Source organism: Pteropus medius, unplaced genomic scaffold, assembly GCF_902729225.1.
Source record: "Pteropus medius unplaced genomic scaffold, Ma_sr-lr_union100, whole genome shotgun sequence".
Taxonomy (NCBI): Eukaryota; Metazoa; Chordata; class Mammalia; order Chiroptera; family Pteropodidae; genus Pteropus; species Pteropus medius.
In genome coordinates this window covers 15,158,326-15,167,124 of record NW_024349802.1, presented here as the reverse complement: position 1 = coordinate 15,167,124, position 8,799 = coordinate 15,158,326, and the positions used below count along the sequence as shown (strand labels likewise).

The 8,799-nt window shown below is 40.4% G+C and overlaps 1 pseudogene; it reads left to right on the top strand.

Annotated features, from left to right (window-relative positions):
* Nucleotides 1-1,109: 1,109 nt before the first annotated feature.
* Nucleotides 1,110-1,228, top strand: LOC120581882 (uncharacterized; annotated as a pseudogene).
* Nucleotides 1,229-8,799: the final 7,571 nt, after the last annotated feature.

Below are 8,799 nucleotides of genomic sequence, written 5' to 3'. Positions count from 1 at the left end.
TCCCCAAATCCTTATCACAGATCCAGAACTAAAAGCCCTAACCAATTTGCTACTTCAGCAGCATGATGTCTAATAATATCCTCTGATAAATAGAGATAGATAGTGTGTGGAAGGTACACAGTGCTTTCTAGATTGACAGCCCAATCCTAGGAGATGCAAAGGTGTCAAGCCATCATCTGAGTGAAAGTCTATAAAACCATCAGCAGTTGAGGCTCTTTTCCACAAATGGGCCTGTTTCTATGGGGCTATACAACTGCTAAATCCATGCACCCACCCATCAAAACATGGCTGAATGTCTTTCTGTGTCAGGTTCCATTCCAGGTTATGGGATATGAAAATGACAAGGATTCTGGCCTGGAGGAGCACACAATCAATGTTGACCACATACCCACTGGAAATAGCACTTGGCAGAAGATTTCTAAGGAAAAGATCTTTCCTCCAGCTTTGATATGCCAAATGAATTAGATGATGAGATCAATGATGATGGCTAGAGAGCCTTGTCCAGAATGGCCAATAAGTTTGTTATATTCCTGTGTCACTTATACTTAACTGGTGATCCTATCTGGAACTGTGATAAGAACTACTTTGAGCATAAATTCAAGCGGTGAGAAAGAGTACTGTGGGTGATTCATGATGTCTGCTACAAGTAAAGAATGAGAGAGTGGCAGCACCTATGTGCTCTCTCTGGGGATATGAAAAGACAACCAATTAGGAGCCTATGATAGAGACTCTGATTTTACTTCTCTCAATAACTGTGCATATCTTGGCGAGTTAGTTGCTTTCTTTCTGTTTCCTTATTTATAGGACAAGGATGACAACTTATATTCTGCTCTATCGTCCTCCCAAGTTTGTTATTAAGAATTGAATAAAATAACACATGAGAAAGTACTTATCACCATTTCCTTATAACTATATTGTAGGTAAATATTGTACTCAAAGAATTAGGCAGGCTTTAATTGAAGGAGGGGGCGAGAACCAATCAGCTTGTTTCTCTTTTTTATGGATTTAATTTTGGGTTTGTTTGTTTTGTTGTTGTTGTTCTGTCCATGCTACAGAAAGCACTTGTGTGAATTGGGTCTTTTTGAAGGAACATTCAAAATAGGAAAAGAGTCTACGGCCATGCCACCCTGAACAAGCCCGATCCCATCTGATCTCAGAAGCTAAGCAGGGTCGGGCTTGGTTAGTACTTGGATGGGAGACGACCTAGGAAGACCAGGTGCTGTAGGCATAAAAAATAAAAAATAAGGGATTGTAAGCTGACAAGGTCCTTGCAATCTGTGAGGTCAACCAAGAGTTGCCTTGCCTAAAAAAAAAAAAAAAAAAAGAAGTAAAAAGTATCATAAGAATTCTTTTAAAAATGAGAGGGAACAGAATTCTCACAAGAACTCAGGAATAGTGGAAGCTCATGGAGACTGGTCCCCAGTTCAAGATGAGGGGTGATTTATGATCAGATGTAGGCCTGGAACCTGATTACTCTCTCGGCAGCAGGAGTCTGATCCCCCACATCATGACGACTTTCTTGTGGTTAGTTCCTCCTCTCTGCGACACTGGTGTCAATAATGAGGATGGTCATGGAGGTAGTTACTGATCTGTGTCAGGTACTTTATCAAAGGCTTTACTGAGATTCCTTCATTTAATCCTTCCTGCAGTCCCATGAGGCATTCTTATTCTAGAGATGAGTTGAACAGTCTTAAGAGGCTAAACAAAACCCAAGGTCACAGAGCTAGTGAGGACCATCTGAAAGCAAAATCTGGTGAGGTCTTATCGACTACACTCCACTGTTGCCACCCATTCTAAAAGTCCCCAAGCAAAGTGATGTAACCACCCAACAAAGAGTAGTTCATGCTCCAGGCTAGGAGTTGTACAGACAACTCTGAGTGCCTCAGCAGTTGGAAGTTCTGTGATTTTAGGCCCACGAACACTGGTGGAAAGGACCATTGTTTTAAGTAGAAGGGTTATTTTTCAGGAACAGGTAACTCGATGGAGCCAAAGTGGGCACAATTAACCAAAGAATGTTGTTCTATTATTCATGATTTTTTTTTTTAAAAAAAGTACTTTGGATTAACTTCTAGCAATGCAGCAAAAATTAGAATTTTCTCCCATTTCACTCACATCACCTGTTTCTGTTCCCAGAACTCGTAAAATTTCCATTTTCTAACATCACATTTTACAGAGCCTTTGTCCATAATGTAGACCACATCCTTTTACCATTTACATCCTAGCAGGTAAATAACATTAATTTTAAGAAGTTCCCATCATATGCTTCTTAAGAACTAGCTAAAGTCTATATATAGTGCAAATGCTTAGGCCTGTCTAGACCACCAAGAGGAACTCTCCTGCCATAGAACATTGGGCAAAGTTTGTTGAATTGACAGCTCCCTTATATTCACTGGTTTCAAAATATCTTGTTGAAATTTCACATCTTAAATTGTGTCCATTTTGTCCACAAAGTGATTACAGAGACTTATAGATGGACAGTATGGCCAGAGGGAGTTCAGCTGTTTAGTCCCAAATTCAGCTCAAGCTTAGGGGCCAGAAAGTCTTACTCTTTGGTAGGAAAGTTACAGAGAGTAATTTATCTGCATTCAGAGTATAATATTTGGTATCTAATCACAGGGTTGTTTTAAGGGGTAAAAATAAATTTGTTAATAAATTAAGTTAACACAAGTGCTTGGTGTCTGAAACATTTAGGCCCTCATTACTGTAGCTATTGGCGTTATGGTGGTGGTGGCAGAGGTTATCATGTCCACTTTTCCACATCAGTACATAAATCTCTGTCTTAGCCTTTTCGTGGCTGCATAGTATTCCACTGCAAGAATATTTCATGATTTATTTATTCATTTCTATTTTCTGAATTTCTTAGAGTGATTATAATGTGTCACATAAGTAATAAGAAAAAAACATTTTTAAAGACTGGCACTTGCAATTGCTTGTTCTTGCTATTTAATAGATAATCAGATATTAAAAGTCCTCATTAAACACACACATTTGCAGATACAAGTGAAATACTATTTTAGGATTGTTGAAAGCCTCACTTAGCTGATCTTTAAATAGAAAACACACAAAACTATTTCCCGTTTTATTATTAATTAGGCATCCCAGAGAAACCTAGAGCATGGTGATACCCCTCTAAAATGAGAAAGTTAAATCTGTTTATTCTTTGCAATCTTTAGCAGTATTCAGACTGTATACATCAATGTTATGTTAGGATAACTAATTCCATTAAGAGCCTGAGTATAAGTTTTAGCTCCAATCTTTCTATAAGCATGGTGTCTTCAACAGTGTCTCCTTCTATTATACTGGATTAGGTAAGTGGGCTATTCAGAAATCCACACATATACATGCAGATGAGTACAACTATGTGCCACTTTCATTTCAGGAGTTATAAGGACACTGAAGGGAAGCTCCTCATATAGTCTAAATGTATGTTTAAATGTAAAAAACACACATTTAAAATATTGCATAAAAGTTTTTAAAAGCATATAATTTCAAATCTATATAATATATATTATATATATAAATATATATTATATATATATTTTTTTTTAAGGCAAATAAAACGTATTATACTGCTGGTTCCAAAACGAAGCAAAAGTCTTTATTTTTCATTGGAGGTTTGAAGGCTTTCTCTAAAATCACTATAACTGGAATAAGGATAACTGTTTCTCTTCCAATTGTGTGACTAAGTTACAGCTTTGCTATACACTTTACTGTATCTTCCCATTACTTATGGTGTGATGTTTGCCTTGTTCTAATTACATGGTTACCCCAAGGCTTCTGGAAGGCAGGGGTATGGGAGGGAGAAGGTTTATCAGGTAAGCTAACCAACACTTTGCAGAGGGCCATTTCAGTCCACCGAGGGGGCCGTGAGGCCAGGGGAAGGGTTTGTGCAGTCCACAAAGCACACGTCACAGCCCTTTCCCCAGGGATCGCTTTTAATGCGTAAATACACTTTGCCCGTGATCTTTTAGACTTGTGTCTGTGAACCTGTGAGCGTGACTTAGCTCTGTGTGTGCCATGAAGGGGTAATCCTGTGTGGCAGCAACAGAACTAGTGCCTCCAGTCTGTTCCTTAAAACAGGGCGGGATGAGAGAGAACTGACGAGTGTAGAACAAAAAGAACGTGTGGTATGGTAATAACCTCCAAAAAGTGTTTAAATCCAAGACTTGGAAAACGATGTTTGGATATAATGCTCTCGGCAGTTAGAGTGGGTCCCCAGGGGCCCCTTCCCCCTGCTTAGCCCACAGCAGTGGCTGGTGCTGAAAAGCATAAGTGCAGATAAGACAGTGAGCCTTCCGTCAGGCTTCAGCCAACAATTCTGCCGTTGGGAAATAAATGCCACATGTTGGGAAATGCTACATCAAGATGTATTCACGGCAATTAAGTGACAGACAGGTAACAAGGAATGTGCCTCTCATAAATGGAAGCCCAGTGAGTGCCCGAAAGAGGCAGCATGCAGAGGAGGCACTGGCTCCCCTGGGAGACCGGGTGAGATATAGCTTAAGAGAGCCAATTCTGGTGCCTGAGGGACAGGAGCTGGATCCCTGCTTTGCCTCTTCCCAGCTGTGTGACTTGGGGAAAATTAATTAACTACTCTGAGCTCCAGTTTCCTCATTTGTAAAATAAGAATACCATTAGTACCTACCTCCCAGGGTTAAGTGCGAGTGCTCATTACAATCTGTGCAGACAAATAAGCGAGTTCCTATACGTGGAGGCTGTCCTATCATTAATCATGCTCCCCCAAATCACACATCATAAAAACAACAGCAGCAACAAGAGTAGCCAGCATTTACCAAGTATGCACTGCAGACGGGCATTGTGCTGAGTGTTGGTCGGCACCGTCACATTTGCTCCCCACAGCAAGCTGAGGCAGCAGTTATTATTTGTGTCCTCATTTACCAGTGTGAAAACAGAGGCAAAGACTGTTAAATAACTATGGGAAAGGAGACAAGAAGTGTCTGAACCTGGACTCGACCGCAGGTCCGAGTGACTTCAGAGGCTGCCCTTGCAGAGGTACTGCCTTCCGGAGTGCATACAGCCGTCAGAACAGGCGAGAACAGATGTGTGTGTAACTGGTGGCCTCAAGGATGTGCTATGCTCAAGCAATTTTGTAGTTAAAAATTCTTACCTTGAAAATATTATTTCTCTAACTAATACTTTCTCCCTCCAGTTTCTACCTTCTCATGTCACAGTGGCATTTCACAGAGAGTGTCTGCTGCCACCAGAGGAAGACAAGTACACACTTTACAAGGTTTGTAAGGACTGATGAGGGTTACCGGAGAACTTTGCTGGACTCCCACACCCCCCAAGTTATATCTGGAAAAATACAACTTATCTCTGTAAAAAATATTTTTTGTTATTGTACGCTCATTATAGAAACATTAGAAAAGTTAGAGAATCACAAAGAAGGCAGTAAAAGCAATTCACAATTCACTAATACTCGAACATTTTAGTTTATATTATTCTACTTTTTTCTTTTTCTGGACACTCATATTCATTCATGCAACTGTTCATTTCCACCATCTTCCCCCTAGGCTTTCTCCTCCAAAAAATGTTGTCTGTCCCCAAAATAATACAACGATTTGTCTAGTTGTTCAGGACAATATCCAGGAATGATGTCGTTTCCTCCCTTGCACATCCCATATCCAGTCCACTGACAAATCTCACCTCTCCCACCTTCCAAATATATCTACACCAATGTCCAGACCACAACCACCTCTCGCTCTCTAACTGACCTCCTGACTGCTACCCTTACCTCCTTATCTCTCTACTCAATTCTCAAAACAACAGCCAGAGTGATCCTTTTTAAAAGAGTTTCATTATATCATACCCCTGCTCAAAACCTTCCTATAGCTTCCCATCACACTCAGAATAAAATCTCAAGACTCTCCCAGGGCCCACAGTCCCATGTGATCTACTCCCCTCCCCCACTGCCTCTATAATCTTATCATCCCCATCGCTTCCCATTTCCAATCCTGCTTCCTGCACCCCAGTCTCTACAATAGCAGGACCCGACTCTGAACTTACTCATCCCTCTGTGTGAAACCCTCTGCTCCCAAGCTGTATTTGGCTTGCTTTCACACAGATCTCTGCTTTATTTTTCCTCACCAAGATGAATTTCCACGAGAGCAGGGGACTTTGTTTATCCTGTTCACTGCTGAAGTCCCACATTCTAGTACAATGTCTGTCACCTAAGAGAGATGTACCATATGTAATACTCAAAATTACACTAACAAATATAAAACTACCACTGTGATAAGTGTGTGTACTAGTCAAGATAGGCTGGGTTATGCCGCAGTAACAAACAATCCCTACATCTCAGTCATCTCAAGCAACAAGAATGGTTTCTTTCTCATAATACATGCTCATCATATGCCAGTGAGGATGGGAGGTGGCCTCTGCCCAGGTCACCCTCATTCAGCGATGGAGGCTGACTGAATCTCTACCATGGGACAGTTGCAATCCATGGCAACATTAGAGCTTATTGGACTGTTTCTTAAAGGCTTCTACAGGGAATTGGTACATGTTGTTTCTGTTCCCATTTCATGGGCCAAAGCAAGACACATGGTTACACTTATCTCCATGGAGGCAGGGACAAATGATCTAATTATGTGCCTCAACAGAGGGGAATCGAAAGTACAGGTGTCCACAAAATCTGAAAATGTAGGAGAATACGTAATGAATAGTTTGTTGGTATTATAATGTAACAAAATATAGATTTTTTCCTGTGGTTGGTGGACAACACTAATGACTGTCACAGCATTGTGTGGAAATGCCTTTCTCATCTATGGATGCAGAACGTGGATCTGACTCCTATTTGTGGGAAGTGATGTTTGAGCTGAGATCTGAAGGATGTGTAGCTAAAGGGAGAGGGAAGATGCTTCAGGGAGAGGGCGCATCTTGGGCAATGGGCGGGTGGTAGGGGGAGTCACCCAAAGAGTCAAGGAGGAGAACGGCTGGAGACGGAGCAAGGCGGGCCAGACAGGGCCAAGGCCCTGTGTGCACTTGTGTGAGGGCGAGGGTGTGTATGCGTGTACCATTTTTACAAAGCCAGTATCAAACTCAAATTGTTTCACAGCCTGTTTTTTTTTTTTAAAACTTAACGTTATATCATGAGCAACTTTCCTTGTCATTATAAACGCTAATACAAATTATTTCTAATGACAGCATAGAATACCATTATATAACCAAACCATAATTCATTTAACCAACCTCCTATTGCTCAGCTTTGAAATGGCTTCATTTTTTTTTTTTACCTTCTCTGACACTACAGAGAAGACCCTTGCCATTCATTCTCTGCACTCTTCCTCCATTATTCACTTTGGGTCACTTACTCAGAGCACAACTGCTGGGTAAAAGGAATCCACATTTTAAAGTTCTTTTTTTTTTTTCTGCCACTCTGTACTCGTACAACCAATATGGCTTTACTTTAAATGTGAAGACATTCGAAAGTTATTTTATTTCCCTAATTTCCAGCACAATACATTATAACAGAGTCCAGGCGAAGAGTTGGGAGGGAAAGAGATCTCCAAGTGCACAGGGATATTTCATTGATACGAAACAACAAAACTCATATATCAGGCGAGAGTTTCCAGTAAGTACCCATCATCACATCCACAGTATAGATCTCTCTGGCAGCAAACATTTAGGGGCCATATAATTCAGGAGTCATTGTCGAAACAGATCAATGGGTCCTGCGCACGATAACAAGCTTTCACCCGCAATTGAGAGCTGGGGAGTCTGTGCCTCTCTTGACAGAGCAACCTGGGCTGTGAATGGCAAATCACCATTCAGCCCTCAGTGGCTGCAGCACTTTCCTTTCCAAGCCCAGCCCTGAAGCAGCGGAAGGGGAAGCAGTGTGGCTTTGTGGTTTGATTAGAGGACTGGGCCATTAGAACTTCAAGTTCTCTTTTGGGCTCTGCCAATGACTTCTCCCGTAGCCTCGATACTGTCTGTCTCCTTTTTCTTAGTGGAAAAAAATAGAGACAGTACCGCTAGCTTCTTCCACACAAAGAATATATCCAAGGGCTTAAAGACTTTTAACGAGTCTGGGCATCCATAAAGAAAACTTTGTCGCCTCGGGCAATTAAAGTTTTTTAAAAACCATCACTGTGTCAGAGATTTTGCTGTATCACTTCAGAAAAATCTAGGTTTCATGGTCACGTAAAGGGGGCACATCAAAATTAAGACGCCAATGAGAAATAAGAAATGTGACAAATTGTCTTTTTTTTTTTGTCTCCACAAGCAACCAGTAAGCAAAAATGATATTAAAATATGAAGCTTGTCGGAAGTACAAAAACAATGTAGAATAAATTGTTTTATAATCATGGAAAGATAACAATTAATTGTTAAATGAAAAAGATAATAAAAGCAACACGATTCCCCTTTTCGAAAATTGTGAGCGCGTATACTGTATGTGTAACTCCATTAAACACAGAGAAAACAATCTAGATGTATAAACACAAAAAATTATCAAGTGGTTGTCTGTGGATTTTCATTTTCTTCCTCTTGGCCAATCTCTATTTTCTGATTTTTCTACAATGAACATAGATTACTTGAGTGCTAAAAATTACTTTAAAGTAAGTGATGAATATTTTAGAGGACAATGATCTTCGTGAACCTAAATAGAGAATAAACCGGGAAGCTCTCATAGTATTCATATGGACACAAGCCAAAACTGAGTAATATGAAATATTTGTTTTCACTGGAAAGAAGGAAATAAATCGAGGGGAAGAGGCATTTCCTGACTTGAAGCAGATATAATCAGGGACCTGATTAAGAATAGTTACAGACTTTCGT